This window comes from Anomaloglossus baeobatrachus, chromosome 7 (assembly GCF_048569485.1).
Source record: "Anomaloglossus baeobatrachus isolate aAnoBae1 chromosome 7, aAnoBae1.hap1, whole genome shotgun sequence".
Classification (NCBI taxonomy): domain Eukaryota; kingdom Metazoa; phylum Chordata; class Amphibia; order Anura; family Aromobatidae; genus Anomaloglossus; species Anomaloglossus baeobatrachus.
In genome coordinates, this window is record NC_134359.1 from 131,989,662 (window position 1) to 132,016,514 (window position 26,853).

The window sequence follows — 26,853 nt, forward strand, 5'->3', positions numbered from 1 at the left end:
ATATAGTAGGTGGAATAGCAATAATATCAGCAAATACCAATACTTGGAAATGTAGAATAGTTCTCCTGATTAAGCATGCCCTTACCTCATGAGCAGGGCATTGCAGCTTTGGTAGCAACCATTACGACATGTACTCTGCTGCTGTGGACCCGGGGAGAGTGAGTGCAGATTCATTGCACCCACACTCTTCACATGAAGGGTCCGCACTCCTAGAAAATGGGGGATACGTTCCCTGAGTGTCTTCCCACCATATTCTAGACGGTCCAGAGTCGTCGTGGGACCCCTTTATTTTTTTTCTTGCAATAAATTGGTGAAAGAGGAAATGTTTTGGGGACTGTTTTTTCAAATAAATTTCTTTTGTCGATTTTTTTTTGTTAGTACTTACAGTTTATGATGTTGGGTATCTAATAGACGCCATGACATCACAAACTGCTGGGCTTGATCTCAGGTGACTTTACATCTAGTATCAACCCGATTTATTACCCCGTTTGCCACTGCACCAGGGCACGGGATGAGCTGGGGTGAAGCGCCAGGATTGCCACTAGATGCGCCACGTCTGGGGTGCCTGCGGCCTGCTATTTTTAGGCTGTGAAGGCCCAATAACTATAGACCTTCCCACCCTGAGAATACCAGACCACAGCTGTCCGCTTTACCTTGGCTGGTGATCCAATTTGGGGGGACCCTACTTTTATTGTGTAATTATTAATATTTATAAAATAATTATAAAAAAAGAGCCTGGGGGGACCTCCACATTGGATCCCCAACCACGGTAAAACTGCCAGCTGTGGTTTTCAGGCTACAGCCGTCTGCTTTACCCTAGCTGGCTATCAAAAATGGGGGGACCCAACGTCATTTTTTTTTTAACTATTTTTTAAATAGAAAAAATTAATGGGCTTCCCAGTATTTTGATTGCCAACCAAGGTAACGGCAGGCAGATGGGGGTGGCAACCCATAGCTGTCTGCTTTATCTGCGCTGAGAATCAAAAATACTGTGGAGCGCTACGTCATTTTTTTTAAAGATTTATTTTTACAGCACTGTGATGTCCAGCAATCAAAATACAGGGAAGCCCATTTTGTTTGACAGCTGCTGTCTGTCTGTATGGAGAAGAGCAGACAGCAGCTGCAGAACTACAAGGCTCAGCATACTCCATCCAGGACTGTATGCAGAAGTTTTTTGCCCACCAAAAAAATGACGTGGGCTTCGCCATATTTTTGTATACTAGCCAGGTACAGCAGGCAGCCACGGGCTGCCTCCAACCCCCAGTTGCCTATTTGTACCCGGCTGGGAACCAAAAATATAGGGAAGCCCGTTTTTTTTTAATTATTTCATGAAATAATTAAAAAACAAATGACGTGGGCTTCGCCCCATTTTTGTGTCCAGCCGGGTACAACTAGGCAGCTGGGGATTGGAATCCGCAGCACAAGTTAGCCCGAGGTTTCTGGGCGCCTCTGCTGCGAATTGCAGTCCGCAGTCACCCCAGAAAATGGCGCTTTCATAGAAGCGCCATCATCTGGCGCTGTATCCAACTCTTCCAACAGCCCTGAAGCGGGGTGGCTTGTTGGGTAATAATGAGTTAATACTAGCTTTGTTTTACTAGCTAGTATTAAGCCAGAGATTCTTAATGTCAGGCACGTTTGACCATTAAGAATCTTCAATAAAGGGTTAAAAAAAAGACACCACACAGAGAAAAAATACTTTAATAGAAATAAATACACAGACACATTAGAGACTCCATCTTTATTACCCCCTGTCAGCCCTCCATGATCCATGGTCTTCTGTCTTTCTCGTTCAACAAATGCAGCTCTGCTCCATCACTGCTGCATGGGGGAAGACGCTACTGCTCCCCGTGCAGCCTTCACTCTGTGAAGGCTGCACGGGAAGCAGCGTGCAGCCTTCACTCCGTGAGTGATCAGTGCTGCTGGCTGTCAGCGGTAACAGCGGTAACGCTGACAGACGTGTTACCATAGCAACGGTGCTCCTGGAGCCGCGGTTAGCGGTAACGTCACCACTAACTGCGTTGCTATGGCAACGGTGATCTCTGTTAATGACCGGCTGTGTCAGCCGGTCCCTAACGGAATGGGGAGTCGACCGTGTGCTAGAGCATGTCGCCGGTACACGGCGATACACAAATGTGCACCGTGTACCGGAGAGATGCACTCGCAGGTCCTGCATGACGCGTCATAGTCATGTGACCAGTCTGTAGCCAATGAGATAATAGCCACGTGACTGGTCGCATGGCTATTTTGACGTCACAATAGGTCCTGCATCACTGCTGGCAGTGCTGGTCACCGGGAGGATTCAGCGATCATCGGATGGAATAGCGGCAGGAGACAGAGTGCAGGAGGGATCGCGGGTACCGGTAAGTGTTATGGCAATGTTTATTAACTGTATGTGTACATTTATAATGCGTTTTTATGTGTTTGTGATTGCCTCCCTTTATATCCTATTGGTTTGAGTTTGGTTCGTCGAACGTTCGTCGAACCGAACTCAAATGAGACCTCCGTTCGGTGAACCGAACTCGAGCCGAACCACGGCCAGTTCGCTCATCTCTATTCCTGATCAATGGAGGAGTAGAGTTATAACCGAGATTCATTGTTCCGTCTTGGTTGGTCATCCTGGGATTTTTGGTACTAGGGATCTAGTGAGTAGGTCTTTTTGGTGGCCTTCTTTATCTCGGGATGTCAGAAGTTTTGTGCAATCTTGTGGGGTTTGTTCTAGATCCAAGCCTTGTTGTTCATGTTCTAGTGTGTTGTTATTGCCATTTCCTGTACCTAAGAAACCTTGGACTCATATCGCTATGGATTTTATTTCGGATCTTCCTGTCTCTCAGAGGATGACGTTTATTTGGGTTATTTGTGATAGATTTTCTAAGATGGTCCATTTGGTACCATTGCCTAAGTTGCCGTCTTCATCAGAGTTGGTACCCTTGTTTTTTAAACAGGTGGTTTGTTTACTTGGTATTCCTGAGAATAATGTGTCAGACAGAGGAGTTCAGTTTGTGTCCAGATTTTTGAGAGCATTTTTTTCCAAATTAGGAATTGGGCTGTCTTTTGCATGCGCAACACGTCACCAGCGGTCACACTGTGCACATTGCACAGTCCCGCGAAAGTGGCACAGCGCATGCGCGAGATTATGGGCGGCCATAATCTCGCGCATGCGCCGTGCCACTCTCGCGGGACTGCAATGTGCAGTGTGACTGCTGGTGACATGTTGCACATGCGCGAGATTATGGGCGGCGCTGTGATTTTCATCAGCAAGTACCCCCCCATAGTCTCGTGCTCGCGCTTTCACCGCCGCCTCCACCGTTCTGTGCAAGTGCTGGCCAGCTTACCTCAGGTCACCTCTTTGAAATTGCGTGATGGGGGACGGCCTAAAGTGAATGGGAGGCAGACTAACGGACACCAGAGAGCCCGCCCCCGTGTACCATTATCAAGATCTGAATACAAAAAGGTACCACTTTATAAAGTCTTTATTTGGTCAGAAAGGGGGCACATAAATAACAGGAACATTGCTAGAATGCAGCCCAGGAGCTGCAGAGGGGGAATGTTTTAGGTTTAGTGCAAAATTTCTGATGACAGGTTCCCGTTAAGGGCAGGTTGAAGCTTCGGCCTGTCCGGGAGTTGATTCTTTGGTGGAGAGAATGCAGCAGATTTAGGGTTAGGTGTTGGACAAATTGTTTTAGGCCCAGGAGAATGCCCAAAGGTTTGCTAACCGGCGTAGCACTGTTGGTACCTGGTTTAAAGTGGGGGACATGGTTTGGTTGTCCTCCAAAAATATTCCTATGAGAGTTTCTTCTCCTAAATTTCAGCCAAGATTTATTGGACCTTATAAGATTTCGGAGATTATTAATCCTGTATCTTTTCGTTTGGCTCTTCGAGAGTCTTGTAAAATTCACGATGATTTAAATAAGTCTCTTGAAGAAACATGTGGAACCAGCAGTTCCCCCGGTGGCAGCTCCTGATCCTGTGTTGGTAGATGGCGATCTAGAGTATAAAGTAGAGAAAATTTTGGATTCTCACCTTCATAGATGAAAGCTTCAATACCTTGGTAAGTGGAAGGGTTATGTTCAGGAGGACAATTCTTGGGTTATTGCTTCTGACATTCACGCAGACAGATTGGTTTGTGACTTTTATCATGCCCATCCTGACAGACCCAGAGGCTCTTGTGAGGATTCGGTGACCCCTCCTCAAGGGGGGTACTTTGTGAATGTCATCCAATTGGGTGCTGGTGTGGAGCTCCCTCTAGTAGCCAGGAATGGCAATGAAGCTGCGTCTGAATCTGTGACTCAAACAGGTGTTGGAGTTAATTCTTCTATACTGACCTTCCTGGAGAGGTTGTCTTTGTGGAAAGCTGTGGAAATCTTTTTTATTATTTTCCACCTTATTGTCATACTCCCTGTTTTGCTTTTGTGTAGCTGTAAGACTAGTGTCTTGCTGCCAGCTCACTAGCCAGGGCTACACTAGGGCCAACAAGAACTTAGGCATGTGATCGCGCATGGGCGGAAGGACTCATCTAGGGACAATAGGGAGTCCAGGTTTCAGCCTCATATGAGTGTTTAGGGATCAGCCCTGCCCCCTCTCCTTATTGCCAGGGCCTCCTTTTACCTGTTTCCCCTCTCTTTTTCGCTGCATGCTGAGAGTCATCCCACCCTGGCGTGACATCAAAGCACTCCTGCTGAACTGTTTCAAGAGGCTGTTGTGCTCAGAAAGTACTGTTTATTTCCACGCCATCTTCATAGCTGTACTTTGTGTTGAAGAATTGTCCCTTTTACATTAATGGAACACCTCTTCAGTATATAGTGGAGCTGTTACTATTCAGATGTTGTATGGTATATAAGGCATTACTTGTCTAGTACCACAAATCCTTCAAATAGTTGTTTGAAGGAGAGGATGCAAATTGGACTCCACTGATCGGATATTGAGGACCTCAAACTCTGGAACTAAGGGTTTTCTGCCTCGTAACATGGCATTCTGTTATGTTAGGTGACTTCTGTAAGTTAAATCTTTTATTCTACTAGTTCCATACTGAAGGTGCAAAGAAATTCAGTGAGGACACAGTACATATTTCCACTCTAACATTATTTTTTGCAATCTCTAAGTCATATCTCAACCATTCCCAGGTGTGACAGCGCCTCTAATTTACATTAGTCAAGCACATTTGCATCACTTTACAATCTGACGTAGAAGGACACGTCTACCGGCACAATTTCATCATCATTATCATAGTTCACAAGTAGGTTAAGTAATGCTATTAGTTTTACACGTAATTTATTGTTTAGGTTTTCTAGGAATGAAAAGACATTTTCAGTTCATTGAAGTAATATATTTCATTGATAATTCACCAAGGGACTATTAAGCTTCCCTGGCAGCAGAAATCCCATCTCCATAGGCTCTCTCTGTAATACGTTTTGCCTTCTAACTGAAGCATGCATTATAATGGTCAGATGAAATTAAAATGTGCTTTTTATCTCTGTTCAGATAATAAGGAAGACCTAATCCAGGGATGGATAGACATGGACGCTAGATTAAACTGAAAAAACATTATTTATTAATGAAAATGCTTTCCAGACATAAATTATATTAACCCGTTATACTTGGCTTTGGCTCATGCTGTAAAATATATCGTTAGGAAGAAACCAACATTTACTTGCATCTTAACTATTTTCAGCTTGGAGCCATGTTCTATAAATGACCAGGTAAATTGAGAAGGTATGAGATAGTCCAACATCTTCCTCAACCACCTTTTTACTGCCTATAAGAAACTGGAGGGAGAAGTCCAAAACGGCTCAGCGAGAATGCTGATATACCATGAAGTCCAGTCTACAAAGCCAAATGGGACCTGTGCAGATTGGACTACAAAGCAAAGCTCGGGATAGTCCACATTATACTATCAGACAAAAAAATGGTCCATACTGTCCAACCAGACAACTGATGGATACCCTTTGCTTTCTGTTACCCATATTTATCAGTATATTTGCTTCTTCATTTGGTTTATATTACTCCATAATAGTGTCATATTTGCTTTGTGACACAATTTAGTGGCATTTGAACAGAAAAATGACGACCAATATGCAAAAACAGGTCTAACGCCTTTTATCAGCATAACCACAACCAGAGCTGCTCTTTGCAGTCAATCTTTCTACGCTGGCTGTAAATCGAGGTCCATAGTCCCCTTTAAGTTAATACTTTGTAGCGCCACCTTTTGCTGTGATTAGTTTTGCACATCAAGAGACTGAAATTCTTGCCCATTCTTCCTTTGCAAACTCCTCGAGCTGAGTGAGGTTGGATGGAGAGCGTTTGTGAACAGCAGTTTTCCGCTGTTTACACAAATTCTCGATTGGATTCAGGTCTAGACTTTGACTTGGCCATTCTAACACCTGGATACGTTTATTTGTGAACCATTCCATTTTAGATTTTGCTTTATGTTTGGGATCATTGTCTTGTTGGAAGACAAATCTCCATCCCAGTCTCAGGTCTTTTGCAGACTCTGTACCGCCCCGGAGCTCGGCCGGCTTCCGAGACTCTCGGATCCGTGCTCGTTGTTGGGTGGCTCGAGCTCTCCACGTACCTGGGGGTCACGTCGCTCTGAAAGGCGATTTGGCGCTGCACGTAGGGACTTCGGTGGGGAGGTGACGGCCGGAGCCGTGGTGGTTTATAGGGTATTTTAAGTTCGTGACGCCACCCACGGGTTGTGGTGAATGGATGGACACCACCGCTGCCGTTGACTAGGCTCCCGGGGACGGTGTTGCGCAGCTTGGTGTTGACCCCCTCTGTGGGTAGGGGGGATGATGGTCCCGGGGACCCGAGGGAGGTGCTGAGGCGAAAGGACGGATGCGTGCTGGGGTGTCAGTGCGGTGCGGCGTGGGGCGGTGCGCGGCCCGAAGGCACTGTTGTACTCACTATGAGAAAATGCTGAAGTCTCTGGTAAACCAAACAAGATGGTGAATGGTGCCCGCAGCCGGCTGCAGTTTTCCCCTTAACAGGATGGTGGTTTTGGCCTTTCTCCTGTACCTCTCTTGTGTGAAAGTTATGACTCTTATGCCTAAGCAACGGTAGTCCGCTCCTCGGCTTACTGTGTGTCGGGAGAGCCCTGTTTGCCCACAGACGCTGGCCCCTTGGGTCTCTATGCCTTGGCGGTGGCTTTACCCTAATTGTTGGGCTGTTGTCTTCAGTCGGGTCTTGTGTGGGAAAGGTCCTAAAGTCCAGTCCTCAATCAGTTGATTTGACTTAGCCTAGTTGTTTCTGGGCCTCGTGCTGGGTCTGAGTACCCCTGCTGGGGCTCCAGTTTCCAATCGGTACCCCGGTTCGGTACCGGCGGGCCACCGCCCGTCCCCGGTCCCTACGGTTCCACCAGCTGTAATCCCAGCTCCTGCAGGCGGCCACCACCATCTGCCTCTTTGCCAGAGGTGACTGGGCTCCAACCCAGACACCTGGTGTAGACTTTGGCAGGCCTGAGCACAGGTCTGCCCTTGAACTTGACTACACTTCACTCCACTGTCAAGACTAAACTCTTACTAACTGTTTTCCAGCCTCCGTGAACTCCTCGGTGGGCGGAGCCAACCGCCTGGCTCCGCCTTTCTGGTGTGAAAATCAAACCCGGAGGATGGTGACAAAGGTTTGTAGTTTGGTTGCTGTCACCTTACTAAGGGGGAAGGGGGTGTGTGTGCATGGGACTACCTGGGACGACCTGACTAGTCCATGGCATCACAACTCCAACAGGTTTTCTTCAAGAATGGTCCTGTATTTAGCTCCATCCATCTTCCCATTAATTTTAACCATCTTCCCGGTCCCTGTTGAAGAAAAGCAGGCCCAAACCATGATGCTGCCACCACCATGTTTGACAGTGGGGATGGTGTGTTCAGGGTGATAAGCGGTGTTGCTTTTACGCCAAACACATTATTTGGCATTGTGCCCAAATAGTTTGATTTTAGTTTCATCTGACCAGAGCACCTTCTTCTACATGTTTGGTGTGTTTCCCAGGTGGCTTGTGGTAAACTTTAAACAACACTTTTTATGGATATCTTTGAGAAATGGCTTTCTCCTTGCCACTCTTCTATAAAAGGCCAGATTTGTGCAGTGTACGACTGATTGTTGTCCTATAAACAGACTCTCACCTCAACTGTAGATCTCTGCTGTTCATTCAGAGTGATCATGGGCTTCTTGGCTGCATCTCTGATCAGTCTTCTCCTTGTTTGAGATGAAAGTTTGGATGGACGGCCGGATCTTGGTAGATTTGCACTAGTATGATACTCCTTCCATTTCAATATGATTACTTGTACAGTGCTCCTTGGGATGTTTAAAGTTTTGGAAATATTTTTGTAACCAAATCCAGCTTTAAACTTCTCCACAACAGTATCACAGACCTGCCTCTTGTATTCCTTGGTCTTCATGATGCTCTCTGTGCTTTAAACTGAACACTGAGACTATCACAGAGCAGGTGCATTTATACGGAGACTTGATTACACACAGGTGGTTTATATTTATCATCATCAGTCATTTAGGACAACATTGGATCGTTCAGAGATCCTCAATGAACTTCTGTAGTGAGTTTGCTGCACTGAAAGTAAAGGGGACGAATAATATTGCACGCCCCAATTTTCATTTATCTATTTTTTAATAAACGTTTAAAATAAGCAATACATTTTGTTCAACTTCACAATTGTGTCCCACTTGTTGATTCTTCACCATAACATTAAACATTTTATATTTATGTTTAAAGCTTGAAATGTGGGCAAAGGTTGAAAAATTCAAGGGGGCCAAATACTTACGCAAGGCATTGTATGTGTTTTTTTTCTTTAGATTTTCCAGTTTCAAAAGGAAGTAGGAGTAAACTTTTATATGTACTTTTAGGTTTCATAGTAGTATTATTATTTTTTTTTTCTAGTCTCCCTAGTGGACTAGAACCTTGATTCATTGTATAATACAAAGCAACACAGGGGCTTTATAGATGCACAAACATGGTAGACATTAGGGCCTTCGATAAGACAACCCATTGCAAGGTGTGTGGTTGGAAATGCATCCCATTTTCAGAAGAAGGTCACATCCACTGATGTTTTTGTTGGCATGTAAATATGTTACGAAGATGCAATGGTACAGAAAGGATGACTCAGTGGTAATGTATTTATATGAATATACAAGTGCTTCTCAATACATTGAAACAGCAAAAAAAAGTTAATTTATTTCAGTAATTCAATACAAAAATGTTAACACATATATTATATAGAGTCATTACAAACAAAGGGATCAATTTAAATTGTTTAGTTCTGTTAATGTTGATGATTACGGTTTACAGCCAATGAAAACCCAAAAGTCATTATCTCAGAAAATTAGAATAATCACCACATTACACCTGCAAAGGCTTCTTTACCATTTAAAATGGTCCCTTAGTCTAATTCAGTAGGCTATACAATCATGGAGAAGGTTGCTGACTTGACAGATGTCCAGAAAGCAGTCATTAACACACTCCACAAGGAGGGTAAGCCATAAAAGGTCATTGTTAAAGAAGCTGGCTGTTTACAGAGTGCTGTATCCAAGCATATTAATGGAAAGTAGAGTGGAAGGAAAAGTGTGGTAGAAAAAAGTCCACAAACAACCGGGATAACTGTAGAGTTGATAGGATTGTTAAGAAAAGGCCATTCAACAATTTGGGGGATATTCACAAAGAGTGGACTGAAGCTGGAGTCAGTACTTCAAGAGACACCACACTCAGACGTATCCAGGACATGAACTACAAGTGTCGTATTCCTTGTGTCAAGCCACTCATGAACAATAGACAATGCTAGAAGTGCCTTACCTGGGTCAAAAAAAGAAAAAGAACTGAACTGTTGCTTAGTGATCCAAGGTGTTGTTTTCAGTTGAAAGTAAATTTTGCATTTCATTTGGAGATCACGGTCTCAGAGTCTGGAGGAAGAGGGGAGAGGCCACAATCCAAGATGCTTGAGGTCTAGTGTGAAGTTTCCACAACCCACTGGCGGACATATCGCCAGTTCAGCCGGTGTGGTGAACAGGAGCCCAAAGGTTTAGGGTCCCTTGCTGGCTGGTCAGTGATGAGGGCAATCTGACCTGTTGTCCGGAGCTCCAGGCTCCGGGGAGCCCTGGTCAGATTGCCCTCATCACACAGTTCATGCCAGGCAAGGAGTGATCCTGCAGCTCCGCGCAAGCAGGGGAACACAGGAATCTCTCCTCTCTTTGTTCCCTGCCCAGCACTTTCTCTATGACATAACACTTTCTCTATGACACACGCGTCAGTACTGTGTGTGCATGTGTCATTTCAAAAGTTCCCAGCCGACAGGAGAAGAAGCGGCACAGCGACAGCCTTCACATAGAGAAGCAGTGGCGGGGGCCCCTAGGAGAACAGCATTAGCGCAGCCAGGCCCCTTACAAAAGAAGAAGCAGCTGCGGCGGGGGGCCCGTATGGAAGTGCCTGAGGAGGGAGAGGAGAGTGGTGACTAATAACCTGTGGAGGGGACAATAAGGAGGGTGGTGGTTACTGGTGACTAAACTACACCACTACACCCCTATATACTACAAGTGTAGTATATAGAGGTGTAGTGGTGTAGTTTATTATTACAGGTTTAGTATATAGTTTTTGTAGTATATGGGGTGTAGTATATGGGGGTGTAGTATATGGGGGTGTAGTATATAGGGGTGTAGTGGTGTAGTTTTTTACAGGTGTAGTATATGGGGAGTGTAGTGATGTATATTGCCGGTGTAGTATATAGTGGTGTAGTATATAGGGGTGTAGCGTGTAGTTAATTACAAGTGTAGTATATAGTGGTGTAGCATATGGAGGTGTAGTATATGGGGGTGTAGTGATGTAGTTTATTAAAGGTGTAGTATATTGGTGGTGTAGTGATGTAGTATACAGGGTATATAGGGGTGTAGGGGTGTAGTTTGTTACAGGTGTAGTATATGGGGGTGTAGTGATGTAGTATATTACAGGTGCAGTATATAGTGAAGTAGTATATAGGGGTGTAGTATATGAGGGGTGTAGTAATGTAGTATATTACAGGTGTAGTATATAGTGGTGTAGTATATACCGATGTAATATATGGAGGGTGTAGTGATGTATATAGGGGTGTAGTATATGGGTGTGTAGTGGTGTAGTTTGTTACAGGTGTAGTATATGGGGTGGTGCAGTGAATTAGTATATTAGAGGTGTAGTATATGAGGGGGTGCAATGATGTAGTATAGTATATTACAGGTGTAGTATATGGGGGGTGTAGTGATGTAGTATATTACAGGTGTAGTATATGGGGGGTGCAGTGAATTAGTATATTACAGGTGTAGTATATGAGGGGGTGCAATGATGTAGTATAGTATATTACAGGTGTAGTATATGGGGGGAGAAATGTCATCTGCTGGTGTAGGTCCACTGTGTTTTATCAAGACCAAAGTCAGCGCAACTGTCTACCAGGAAATGTTAGAGCACTTCATTCTTCCCTCGGCCAACAAGCTTTCTGAAGATGTAAATTTCATTTTCCAACAGGAGTTGGCACCTGTCCACACTGCCAAAAGTACCAATACCTGGTTTAATAACCTGCTCTAGGACGTTTATGAATTTGCTGGTTGGACATAATATTACTCTTAGTAATGTTGAATTAGAAATTAACTCTATTCAGGATAAACTGGTTGGACTTTTGTCTAAGGAGAAGCTATCTGAATTAAACTCCGATATGAAGAAGGATTTTTCCTGATGGGAAAAAGATATTATTGGCGTTAAGACTAAGAATTAACAGAGGGACTCACTGGCCAATAAAAATGGATATGTGTATAGGTAGAGACAGACGCCTGAGAAAAAGTCCAATGGACTACGTTCCTGCTCCAACTCTTTTTCATCTGTTAACTCACTTGAGGGCATATCCCCCTCTGGTAGTGGAGCTACTAATACATTTTCAGGAAGATTTAATTTACCAACAAGGACTAGTAATTCAGGGAAAAGAATTGTTAAACAAAATGGAAATTGACCCCCCCACAATCTATGGACAAAAAGAGCAAACACATATTGGAGGTAATTAACCTTTCTAATTGCATCTTGACTGAGACGCAATAGGATGTTTTGAAACTTGGACTTACTTTTTCTCTCCGATACTAATTTTGATTTTTTTACAGTGACTATAGATTTGCATATATTTTCAAGAAAGCTGGTATTACATAAATTACAGTCGAAAGGAAATACAGATTTGAAAAACTTAACAAAAACAGAATTGTAGGCGATTCAAATTTTAAAGGGGTTGGAGGTGGAGTCAACGGTCAAACTTTCAGGTAGCTTTCCATCGTCTGTGTATCCTAGGTCTACCACATTCTCTCCCTTTTCCCTTTTCCCCCAGGTTGATATATTCAATAAATTGGTGATGGAAGATCTTAAGAAATTGAATAAGACAAGTAATAAACATAATATCTCTGTTAAACAGAGAAGGGCGCTTTCTGAATTGAAAACACTGGATGGAGTTGTATTTAAACCTGCGGTGAAGGGAGGGAACGTGGGGGTTTGGCCCACTCAGATGTATGAAAGGGAAGTATTCAGGCAGCTGAGGGACCATGATACATACCGTATATGCCGGCGTATAAGACGACTGGGCGTATAAGACGACCCCCAACTTCTGCCCTAAAAATATAGAATTTGGGATATACTCACTGTATAAGACTACCCCCGTTCAGTATGCTTCAGTATGCTAAGAGCAGGGGGCCGCACTGTGTGAGGAGGTGTTTTTTTTACTGTCCAGTATAACCAATAGGATTAGTGCAGGGGCCAGCATGTAAGCTCTTCATTAATGTCCCTGCATGGATGCGAGGGGAATCTGGCGTTACTGCACTAATCCTATTGATTATACTGGACAGTGAAAAAAAAAACACCTCCTCACACAGTGCGGCCCCCTGCTATATATACGCTATATATCCGCTGTATATATACCAGTATATATGCTGTATGATATACCAGTACGGGGCCGGGCTGTGTATCGCGTTTCCATAACGACGAGGCAGGAACTTCCCTGCTAGAGCGCTGACGTCAAGGCAGAGCTGCTTGCCTCTGATTGGCCAGCGCTCTGCCATTCAGCAGCGGTGACAGGAAGTTCCTCCCTCGTCGCTATGGAGGCAGAATCCAAGCGTGGAACGGAGTGGAGCGGCGCACTACAGCACCCAGGTATATATCCGGCGTATAAGACGACCCCCCACTGTAGCCATTATTTTAAGGGGGTAAAAAGTCGTCTTATACGCCAGTATATACGGTATGTATCACTACCTGACAATAACTTCAGCTAAGATCTGAGGGGCATTTTGGACTCAGCCTTAATGCAAGGCATAATTAACAAGAAAGTGTATGAGGGTCTCCACACCAAATTTACAGGGACACCTACTTTCTACCTGTTACCAAACATTCACAAAAATCCATTCTGTCCCCTAGGGCATCCGATTGTCTCTGGCATTGGAGGGCTGTGCAACCCCATGTGTAAATTTATTGAATATTACTTGTATTCTTAGGTGGAGATGCTGCCCACCTTTGTCAGGGACACATCTGATGTCCTGAGGAGGATTGACGGCTTTTCTTTAGAGTATGGTGTCCTGCTGGTGGCTGCGGATGTGGAGAACCTCTACTCTTGTATTCAACATCATGATGGCTTTGCAGCTGCAAGATTTTTTCTCTGTATGAGCAATTGGGAAGTCTCTGCAGGATTTAATTTTGGAGCTTTTGGAATTTAATTTGACACATTATTTTTTCATATTCAAGGATCGGTTCTTCCTCCAGAGGGGCACTGTGATGGGCATGGCTAGTGGGCTGTTGTACACTAACCTCGAGATGTTTTCGGAAATGACGCCTGCACCACTGCCCAGGTGCAGAGCTGGTTATGCTATATTAATGACATATTTATCATCTTGAAGGAAACTGTTCTTGAATTGCAGAATTTCATGTCTTCCCGTAATTGCAATGACTGCAGACCACTTAAGTTCTAGGATTACAGCTGTCCCTACTGGGCAATTTTAAGAATTTGGAGGGTCTGTCCATCAGATGACCCTTTTGAGAGGCATGCAAAGAATTTAGCGGATTGCTTTAAGAGTAGGGATTGCAGCTCTAGAAATATCAAAAAAGGAACCAGCTTGTCTCTAATTCTATGAGAAATAGGCGAGTAGAAACTCCAACTATCAGATTTATATCTACATTTAACAACTTATGGTACGAAATCAGAAAAACTTGACGAGACATTGATCTGTTATGACAAAAGAACCAACCATCAGAAATCTGTGAAGACCAACCCCCGACACAAAGTTTTTCATAACTGTGATCCATCTGGACTCAAAGTACAGGGGATAGATAGGTTACATCAGGGATCTAGGTGTGGCAATCATAAACAAGCCCTGGCACGACTTGAATGCTGTTGGATAGTGACATTGGGCACTATGTCACCCCAGGGTTTAAATGAGAAGCTCTCTTTCTCCCCTTTTCTATAACCATATGTGATTACACATGGATATGCCCTATTAGCATGTCTTATCTTTCCCCCTGTCCATAATTGATCTCTTGGTCGCCAATAATGTATCAGATTTTAATTGTGTGTGTTTTTATCTATAGTTTTTATTCACGTCATCAATCCCTTTCTATATGTGGACAAAGGAGCAGTGTTATATAATTATTTCTCCATATGACTGACAATTAGTGGATTCACTATAAGGTATGGAGATAAAGATCCTGACTACTAGTTACTTTATCATACATTTGGCCGAGGACACATCTATTGGATTCCGTTTGAAGGGCAATACACATGCAAAAATTCAGCAAAGTACTGAATGAATGGAATTGTATATTGACTTGATTTTTTGTTTATTGTGGTAATTGTTTTTGCATTTTACATGTGGTTAAAATTCTTCTTGTATGTGTGCCTCATAAGCGGGGCGATTATGTGGGATCTTGGTTCCGGTCTGTCTGGCCGGTCTGAGACCCCACATGTATCCTCCGGATGATATTGTTTTTTTTTCCTCTCAAATGGAATGATCTGTGCATATTTGTACTCTTTATATCTTTGGAAAAAACAAAAGGAAGGCTATCAAATGTGCATATACAATTATTCTTTGTTGAACCAAAGGAGTGAGGTGAGAATAAGCGGTATTTATCCTAAAATATAAAACACAATTGGGTCAAATTGGTACAACCAGATAAACCGGTAAACACCAAAACACAATGTAACCTCTGACACAAAGTATATATCAGAGGTTACTTTGTATGTTGATGTTTACCTGTTTATCTGGTTGTACCATTTTGACCCTATTGCGTTATATATTTTTGGATAAATACCGCTGATTTTCACCTCACTCCTTTGGTTCAATGAAGAATAATTGTATATGCACATTTGATCGCCTTCCTTTTGTTTTTTCTGAGTCCTCCTTGCAATTTGTTCGTTTTTGGTCCTTATTTTTTGCTGCTGATATAATTATGCAATATACCTTCATTGTTCATATATTTACAGTGCCTACAAGTAGTCTTCTACCCCCTGCAGATTTAGCAGGTTTGATAAGATGCAAATAAGTTAGAGCCTGCAAACTTCAAACAAGAGCAGGATTTATTAACAGATGCATAAATCTTACAAACCAACAAGTTATGTTGCTCAGTTAAATTTTAATACATTTTCAACATAAAAGTGTGGGTCAATTATTATTCAACCCCTAGGTTTAATATTTTGTGGAATAACCCGTGTTTGCAATTACAGCTAATAATCGTCTTTTATAAGACCTGATCAGGCCGGCACAGGTCTCTGGAGTTATCTTGGCCCACTCCTCCATGCAGATCTTCTCCAAGTTATCTAGGTTCTTTGGGTGTCTCATGTGGACTTTAATCTTGAGCTCCTTCCACAAGTTTTCAATTGGGTTAAGGTCAGGAGACTGACTAGGCCACTGCAACACCTTGATTTTTTCCCTCTTGAACCAGGCCTTGGTTTTCTTGGCTGTGTGCTTTGGGTCGTTGTCTTGTTGGAAGATGAAATGACGACCCATCTTAAGATCCTTGATGGAGGAGCGGAGGTTCTTGGACAAAATCTCCAGGTAGGCCGTGCTATCCATCTTCCCATGGATGCGGACCAGATGGCCAGGCCCCTTGGCTGAGAAACAGCCCCACAGCATGATGCTGCCACCACCATGTTTGACTGTTGGGATGGTATTCTTGGGGTCGTATGCAGTACCATCCAGTCTCCAAACGTCACGTGTGTGGTTGGCACCAAAGATCTCGATCTTGGTCTCATCAGACCAGAGAACCTTGAACCAGTCTGTCTCAGAGTCCTCCAAGTGATCATGAGCAAACTGTAGACGAGCCTTGACATGACGCTTTGAAAGTAAAGGTACCTTACGGGCTCGTCTGGAACGGATACCATTGCGGTGGAGTACGTTATTTATGGTATTGACTGAAACCAATGTCCCCACTGCCATGAGATCTTCCCGGAGCTCCTTCCTTGTTGTCCTTGGGTTAGCCTTGACTCTTCGGACAAGCCTGGCCTTGGCACGGGTGGAAACTTGCAAAGGCTGTCCAGGCCGTGGAAGGCTAACAGTAGTTCCATAAGCCTTCCACTTCCGGATGATGCTCCCAACAGTGGAGTCAGGTAGGCCCAACTCCTGGAAAGGGTTTTGTACCCCTTGCCAGCATTGTGACCCTCCACGATCTTGTCTCTGATGGCCTTGGAATGCTCCTTTGTCTTTCCCATGTTGACCAAGTATGAGTGCTGTTCACAAGTTTGGGGAGGGCCTTAATTAGTCAGAAAAGGCTGGAAAAAGAGATAATTAATCCAAACATGTGAAGCTCATTGTTCTTTGTGCCTGAAATACTTCTTAATACTTTAGGGGAACCAAACAGAATTCTGGTGGTTTGAGGGGTTGTATAATAAATGACCCTCTGAATAAACTTTTCACAATTTAAAAAAAAAAGAAATAACATTCTTTTTTGCTGCAGTGCATTTCACACTTCCAGGCTGATCTACAGTCCAAATGTCACAATGCCAAGTTAATTCCGAATGTGTAAACCTGCTAAATCTGCAGGGGGTTGAATACTACTTGTAGGCACTGTATATAATCATGCATTCAAGGACTTCACAATTCCTCAGTTGTTTCTTGATATCTTTCCATGACGTCCATGCTGTGCCCAACCTCTGCAGTGACTAAAGCGGGCTTTACACGCTACGATATATCTTACGATATGTCATCGGGGTCACGTCGGTAGTGACACACATCCGGCATCGTTTGACAGCTACGAGCGAGTGTGAACGAGCAAAAATACTCACCTTATCGTTGATCGTTGATACGTCGCTCATTTTCAAAATATCGAAGTCCTTCTGCATGCCAGTTGTTCATTACTCCTGAGGCAGCACATATCGCTCCATGTGACACCCCGGGAACGATGAACTGCAGCTTACCTGCGGCCGCCGGCAATGGGGAAAGAAGGAGGTGGGCGGGATGTTACGTCCCGCTCATCTCCGCCCCTCCGCGTCTATTGGCCGGCGGCTGTGTGACGTCGCTGTGATGCCGAACGTCCCTCCCCCTTCAGGAAGAGGATGTTTGCCGCCCACAGCGAGGTCGTTCGGGAGGTAAGTACGTGTGACGGGGGTTACTGACTTTCTGCGACACGGACAACAAATTGCCCGTGCCGCACAAACGATGGGGGCGGGTGCGATTGCTCATGCGATCGCACATGAAATCGACACGTGTAAAGCAGCCTTTAGAGTGACTGACGTTATATCTGGATTTTTATTAATGAGTCATTGTTGGAGGTTTGGGCTTTAATGATCTTATTGATATTATGTGTAATTTTACCTATATATTGCTGCTCTAAGTATTTGGGAATTGCTCTGCGGGAACCTTTTTGATCTGCCCACACTGATGTCCTTAAAATGGCCGTGTCTTAGGTGCGCATCTGCGGCGGCATCTCCATTTATGTTCGTGATTGATGGCTTCCAGATGGGATGAGGCAGGCTCTGTGTGACGACACAGGAAATGCCCGCGTCATATCCGGGAATGCCCAATGACGTGAACCACTAGTGAAATCCCGCCCCCCATGCAGCCGAATTAAGATGCCATCAACCTACGGTGCCTTGTTCACATAAAAACTCCCTCCTGCCACACATCTTTCTCACGGCCCCCCGAGGAAGACTTCATAACGCGTTGGGCCGCGTTCCCAAAGCTCAGTGCACCCATGATGGGTAAGTTGAAATCAGCCTTGTGAATCTGCCTAGCCCTGTCAGTTAGATCCCAGATCACATTGCACTTACACCATTATTGTTCACTGGAACTATTTAGCTTGTATCTTCAAGGACTCTTGGCACTACTTAATGACTGTCTGACACTAATGCAGCTTTGATCAAGAGATTCTTGTATATGTACAACACTTATATGACTTTTTGTTTTCATATGGGCTGAATTTCACTCCTAGGTCAACTGACTGGTGGTTTCTCTAGAACTTTTATATTCATCTGTGTCTACACCTTACATTCAATGTTTACTCTGTAATTATTCCGTTCCTCTTGTATATAAAAAAAACCCTCTATGACTAATAAGGTTTTTCTATGTTTTGGTAAAGAAGACTCTTTGGATAATTCTTTTATTCTTTACGGGCTCTTTATTGCGCCCTTGTTTCTCCTTGTGGTATCAGGTTTAATAACCACAGTATCACTGTGCTTTATTGGCCAGCAAACTTGTCCAACCTAAACCCCATAGAAAATCTAGGAGGTATTGTCAAGAGGAAGATGAGAGATACCAGACCCAACAATGCAGATGAGCTGAAGGCTGCTATCAAAGCAACCTGGGCTTCCATAACACCTCAGCAGTGCCACAGGCTGATCGCCTCCATGCCACGCCGCATTGATGCAGTAATTCATTCAAAAGGAGCCCGACCAAGTATTGAGGGTATTTACTGTATAGATTTTTCAGGAAGTAGGTACCAACATTTCTTATTTAAAAATCATTTTTATAGTTGGCCTTATATAATATGCTAATTTTCTGAGATAATCATCAACATTATCAGAAATAAACACTTGAAATAGATCCCTCTGTGTGTAATGACTCTATATAATATGTGTTTCCTTTTTGTATTGAATTACTGAACTAAATTAACTTTTTGATGATATTCTAATTTATTGAGATGCACTTGTATATTTTACACAAACAGATAGTGCCTAGAGAATGTGATCAGGAGATTGCATAGATGGTGATAATTAAAGCAGATATTACAATAAGATTCGATAATTTTGATAATGCAGATATAGAGGGTATATACACAATATTATTTACAGGTTATCACTTCTATCATTAACCCCTTTAAGGACTAGATGATTTTTCATTTTTTTGTTTAATTTTTGCCTTCCGTTATTCCAAGAGCCATAATGTTTTATATTTTTCTGCCAATATAGCCATGTTAGGGCTTGTTTTCTTGTATGTAATGGTAAGCAGGTAAAAAAATCCAAGTGTGGAAAAATAGCACAAAAAAAAGTGTAATTCTGCAATGTTATTTGTTTTTTTCATTTATAACATTCATTTTACCATAAAACTGATCTGACGGTATCCTCCAGGTAAGTACGACTATGTAGATGACAAACATGTAAAGTCTTTGTTTTACTTAGACCCGCAACACACATCCGTTTAATTTGTACGTGTGCAGTACGTATTTGCAAGTACCGGAGACACGTACACACGGAGACCCATGTTATTCTATGGTAGATGGCACACACACGTAAAATCACACGTGTGTCCGTGTGGTAAGTACGTGTGTGCGCTTTTCTACACGGACAACATGTCCGTTTTTGGCCGGAAGCACGCAGGCACGGACCCGCTTTAGTCTATGGGTCCGTGCCTGCACGTACCGCACACGGAGTATGTCCGTGTTCAGCACGTTTCGTGCGTGTGCGTTTTTACACTAGCGATCTTGTTTTTTTTAAATTAAATTCAGTATACTTACCTTTTTTTCTGCTGTTTTCAGTCATACTTATATTGGCGCTCGGATTTTTTCTTCCCCCGGCTCATACCGCTCCCCGATCACTAGCGCGGCAAGGAACAGCTGTGCAGAGAATACGCGGCAACAATTACTTTGAATATGCCGGCCGCTCATTAATCAATCTCGTATTCCCTGCTTTCCCCACCCACAGGCACCTGTGATTGGTTGCAGTCAGACACGCCCCCCACACTGAGTGACAGCTGTCTCACTGCAACCAATCACAGCAGCCGGTGGGGGTGTCTATAATATGCAGTAAAATAAATAAATATATAATTAAAAAAACTGGCGTGCGGTCCCCCAATTTTAATACCAGCCAGATAAAGCCATACGGCTGAAGGCTGGTATTCTCAGGATGGGGAGCCCCACGTTATGGGGAGCCCCCCAGCCTAACAATATCAGTCAGCAGCCGCCCAGAATTGCCGCATACATTATATGCGACAGTTCGGGACTGTACCCGGCTCTTCCCGATTTGCCCTGGTGCGTTGGCAAATCGGGATAATAAGGAGTTTTTGGCAGCCCATAGCTGCCAATAAGTCCTAGATTAATCATGTCAGGCATCTCCCCGAGATACCTTCCATGATTAATCTGTAAATTACAGTAAATAAACACACACACCCGAACAATCCTTTATTAGAAAAAAAAAACACTAACAAATTGCCTTGTTCACCAATTTAATAAGCCCGAAAAAGCCCTCCATGTCCGGCGTACTCCAGGATGGTCCAGCGTCGCATCCAGCTCTGCTGCATGAAGGTAACCGGAGCTGCAGAAGACACCGCCGCTCCTGACAGCTCCACGCAGCTAATGAAGGGAATAGCGCGATCAGCTGAGCTGTCACTGAGGTTACTCGCGGCCAACGCTGAATACAGCTGATCGCGCTATTCCCTTCATTAGCTGCGTGGAGCTGTCAGGAGCGGCGGTGTCTTCTGCAGCTCCGGTCACCTTCATGCAGCAGAGCTGGATGCGATGCTGGACCATCCTGGAGTACGCCGGACATGGAGGGCTTTTTCGGGCTTATTAAATTGGTGATGATGAGGGAATTTGTTAGTGTTTTTTATTTCTAATAAATGATTTTTTCAGGAGTGTGTGTGTTTATTTACTGTAATTTACAGATTAATCATGGAAGGCATCTCGGGGAGACGCCTGACATGATTAATCTAGGACTTATTGGAAGCTATGAGCACGCATTTTACACACAAACACGGACATTTTACACGTACACACGGCTCGCATACGCCATCACACGGATGCCATACGTACCGGAGAAACGCCCCAAAAAAACGGAACACGGACCCGAAAAACGGACCGTGTCACACGGACCTTTTTTTTGCGGAAGTGTGTTTTAGGCCTTAGGCGGTGAAAAAATTCTGAAATTTTGATAAAAAAAATAAAACAAATTTGCCTGTGTCACAACTTTCTAAGAGCCATAATGTTTTCAATTTTCAGGGTCTCGGGCTATGTGAGGGCTTTTTTTTGGCCCACCGAGCTGATGTTTTTATTGATATTATTTTGGGGTATATACAATGTTTTGATAGGCTGTTATTACATTTTTGTCTGTCGCTACAGCATCTGACCTGATCAGCTCAGATGTGCGTCTAACAACCGCGGGTAGATCGGAGATGCACCCTTGGCTGTTAACCATTTAAACCCCACTGTCAATCTATGACAGCAAGATTTAACACGAACTGTCCCATCGGCGGACCAGTGACATAATCGCCTGATGGATTGTCATGACAGTCTGAGGTGAACCCTGTCTTTGTCATGACAAACTTTCTGTGAATACCAGTTGCAAGCTGGCGTTTGTAGGAAATTATGTTGTTCTGATGCACTGCTCTGTACAGCACAAGCGATCGAATAATCGCAACTTCTAGTCTCCTAAGGGGTTGAGGAAATACAATAAAAAGGGAGAAAAAAAGGTTTTGAAAAAATTAAACCCTGCACAAAAGTTCAAATCACCCCCTTTTGCTCCAGTGAAAATAAAAGATAATACTAAAAAAGATAATAAGGAGAGGGGTGCTCCAAAATACCATAGCAAAAATAGGGGTGGACCCAGATTTTTCTGGAGCCCAGCCCTGTCAGCACAAACTCATTAACTTGTTATAGAAAAGAGAACAAGAGTTTTTATAGTGCAAAAGAGTAACAAATTTTTATTAGACCATAGTGGGGAAAATATCCAAACAGTCATTAAAAACAGATAAAAACATTAATGACGGATAACCCCTACATAGGGCATGATACAAAAATTAAGATGTAATTGCATAAGGCATATGGGTAACACATGCTCAGTGGTGCAGAGACAGCACGTGGGTGTTATCTTAACAGTCTGCAAAAAAGCATTATAAGATCATTTTACCAAACACAATTGCTGCAGTATTCTGTACTAAACACAAAGTTTTAGGGTATATATATATGAGGCATACAGATATAGCACTCTCATTTATATAAAGACACCATGTAAATGATGTCTAGCATTCAGCCAAACACTTTTAAAGTCATACTGCCAAACAAGATCGCTGCGGTGTGAAATCACAGCTGTGATTAAGTACAAAATCCCACTAGAAGCCTGCACGCATAAATACCAGTGCCTGTGACGCCCAGTATCAGTCCGACCAAGTAAGGGGGGGAAAACTCCGCCAGTAATTAGAGCCTCTGGAAGACCTACGTACGTTTCGATATTGGGAGTGATTAATCTTCGTCAGGGAGGAGGCATGAAGTGTCATCCATCCCCTGTGACAGGCTTTTAAATATGCCATTGTGATTGCCGCAGACCCGGAAGTCTCGCTCGCGGCAATCACACCTGGAGCCGGACGAAATCGCGCGAGATGACGGCCATCACGTCACCATCGCGCATGCGCGGGAGCGGGGACGCGTCACCAAGGCTCCCGCGCATGCGCGCGACGTGGAGATGGCCCCAGCTGCGCGCGCACGAACGGCACCAGATGCGATCGCACGGAGACAGCCGGACAACGCAACAGAGGTAAGTATAAGCAAATCTCTCTGAGCATGAAATAATGCAACAATATTCAGAAGTTTAAAGAGAACATAACCATATAATATGAGGAAGTCCGTCTTTAATTTTTCATATAGATCAGGAGAAGTGATGAATCTCACAGGGCGGGCATATGGTCATTTTCTAGGTCCTATTAATAAAGAGGACATGCATAAATAAATAAGCCTGAACAATAGGGAGGGATGCACAAAAATTGAGGCAAGTTAAAAACAGATAAAATCATTAAGTAAAAAGACAGAGGATGCAGGTGAGAGAGCAAATGGCAATTTCACAATGAGGATAGGCATAATCAAATAAGATGAAAATGTATGCATAGCGTGTATATAATATATGCATAAACGTGACCATAAGAAACACAAAATCAAGTGACACCCAGGAGAAAAAGAAGCTATACAAAGTCAGAGAAGTATCATGACTATAAGAAGGGAGCATAACTCACTGATTCATTTAGACCCTTGGGAGCCAGTGTGTCCAGGGTCACTATCCACTTGGTCTCACACTGCGCCAAGCGTTTCTTAAGATCGCCACCTCTGATCCCCCCGGTTACTACATCAATCCCCCTTATCTTCAACTTTGAGGGGTCACAGGAGTGGTATGATCTGAAATGCCTGGGCAGTGTTTTGAGTGTTGTAAGGTCCTCCTCCGTCTTGGCTGCAGCAATGTCCCTCACGTGCTCCCTGACCCTAATGCGGAGCTCCCTAGAGGTGAGTCCCACATAGGTCAGGGGGCACGTGCATGTCGCGAAATACACCACATGTGTGGTTGCACATGTGATGTAATGTTTGATATTATAAATTTTCTGTCCATTAGATGGGCAGAATGTATGACTACGGAGGACATTGCTGCACGCCACACAGTGGCCACAAGGAAAACAACCCTGTAGAGGACCGTGAGAACCGAAAAGATTAACTCGGGGTGGAACATAGTGGCTCTGGACCAGCATGTCCCTCAGATTCCTTGCTCTCCTAGATGTCATAAGGGGGTCCTGGGTGAGCACACTAGCCAGAGTTGGATCAGTCATCAAAACCGGCCAGTGTTTCTTCAGAATCTGACGTATGGTCCCCCATTTCTGGCTGTGTGTTCCAATGAACCACACCGCGGCATCGCGTTGTGCCGACTTCTTCGGGGTATCAGTGAGTAGTTGCAACCGGGGGGTCATTTTGGCCCGATTGTAACCCGCCCTGATGCTTCTACCACTGTAGCCCCTCTCCCGGAAGCGATCCCGGAGGTCAGCCGACTGGGCTTCAAAGCTATCATTGGAGGAGCAAATCCGCCTCATCCTCAGATATTGTCCGGTAGGAATGGCACGAATTGTTGATGGATTATGATCAGATGTAGCATGTAATAGAGCGTTGACGGAAGTCGTCTTCCGAAAGACGTCCGTCTGGATCAATCCCCTCTGATCCACCTTAATCAAGATGTCGAGGAAGTCTATCCTATGTCTACTACTTTTGTAAGTGAGCTTGATGTTAAAGACATTAATGTTTAATTGTCTCATAAATAAGTCCAGCTGCTCAGCTGTACCCTGCCACACAAACAGAACGTCGTCTATATATCTAAGCCAACACTGCACATGGGCGCTAAGCCCGGAGCCCTCGTCCGCAAAAACCAGCCTCTCCCAGAAACCCAGAAAGAGGCCTGCGTACGAAGGCGCACAGGCCGCGCCCATAGCAGTGCCGCGTTGCTGTAGATAATAGATGTCTTTAAAGACGAAGAAGTTGTGCGATAGTACAAACTCGAGCAGCTCGATAATCAACTCACTCAATTCGCCATTCCGACCAGACATCTCGAGAAAGAAACGGACAGCTCGTATTCCATCCGTGTGAGATATACACGTGTATAAGCTCTCAACGTCGGCTGTAACGAGGATCATATCCTCTTCCAGAGAGATGCCGTCAATACGCCTGAGGACGTCCGTGGTGTCCCGGACATAAGAGGGTAACGTCTCAACCAAAGTTTTTAAATGATAGTCTATAAATCGACAAATGGGATCACATAAACCCTCTATGCCCGACACAATCGGACGACCAGGCGGATTAACGGCATCTTTGTGGACTTTAGGCAGTATGTAGAATGTAGGGACTCTGGGATATTTTTTACACAGTCCGTCAAACATCTTCTTATTGATCAGACCCGTGTCCAGAGCCCTACGAAGTATCGCGGTGAGCTCAGTGTGATTTCACACCGCAGCGATCTTGTTTGGCAGTATGACTTTAAAAGTGTTTGGCTGAATGCTAGACATCATTTACATGGTGTCTTTATATAAATGAGAGTGCTATATCTGTATGCCTCATATATATATACCCTAAAACTTTGTGTTTAGTACAGAATACTGCAGCAATTGTGTTTGGTAAAATGATCTTATAATGCTTTTTTGCAGACTGTTAAGATAACACCCACGTGCTGTCTCTGCACCACTGAGCATGTGTTACCCATATGCCTTATGTAATTACATCTTAATTTTTGTATCATGCCCTATGTAGGGGTTATCCGTCATTAATGTTTTTATCTGTTTTTAATGACTGTTTGGATATTTTCCCCACTATGGTCTAATAAAAATTTGTTACTCTTTTGCACTATAAAAACTCTTGTTCTCTTTTCTATAAAAAAGATAATACTAAAAAAATTCACATATATGGTATGGTTGTGTTCAGAAATGTCTATTCTATCAAAGTATAAATACAATAATACCTCGGTTTTCGTTGACACCGGTTATCGCCGGTTTCAGATTTCGTTGATTTTTTTCGGTGGAAAATTTGTCTCGGTTATCGTCGGTTGCTTCAGATTTCGTCTGCATGCCCACGTGACCACGCTGCTAAGTTTGCTGCTGCAAAGGGCGAATCACGCGTTCTCCTGCTCAGAAAGGCATTGTGTGAGTGTCACCCTGCATTTCAAAATGTAAGTAACGTCCCTGTAGGTGTGTCCCTTGCTAATCAGTTGGCTAATTAGTTATCTCCTCGCTTTTAGCTCCATCATGGGACCAAATAAAGTTTACAGGGCCAGCATCCCTTTGAAGAAGAAGGCCAAGAACAGAAGGAAATTATTGGAAAATATGAGAGTGGCATTAAGATTGCTGAACTAGGCCGCATGTATAGGAAGTCGCCATCCACAATAAGCTCCATCATGGCAAAAAAGAAAGCAATAAAGGAGGCTAATGTAGCAAAAGGCGTGAATATGTTAACAAAACAGTGATTGCAAACAACTGAAGAGGTTGCACAGTTATTATTAATCTGGATCAATCAAAAACACTTAGATGGTGATTCTGTTTTCGAGGCCATCATATGTGAAAAGGCCAGACTGTTATATGCTGATCTTATTAAGAAAAAGCCTGAGACAATTGCTCATGCACTTAGTAATTTCAAGGCCAGCAAAGGCTGGTTCGATAAATTCAAGAGGCACACTGGCATATACAATGTTACTAGGTATGGCGAAGCTGCGAGTTGGGACTAGTCTGGGGCAGAAAAAATTGTGACCGAATTCAAAGATTGCATAGAGGCTGAAGGCTACAAGTCTTCAACTGTGATGAAACTGGCTTCTTTTGGAAAAAATGCCAAAGAGGACGTTCATTACATAGGAGGAAAAAGCAGTGCCAGGACATAAGCCTATGAAAGATAGGCTAACTCTTTTGTTTTGTGCTAATGCTAGTGGTTATTGCAAAGTGAAGCCATTACTGGTGTACCATTCAGAAACTCCTAGAGTATTTAGCAGAAACAATGTGATTAAAAGTAAATTGTGTGTGATGTGGAGGACAAACAAGAAGTCATGGGTCACGAGGGCAAATTTTATTGAGTGGATGAATGAAGTGTTTGACCCATGTGTTAAAAAATACCTCCAGGATAATTAGTTGTCCCTTAAGTGCCTCCTGCTAATGGACAATGCTCCTGCA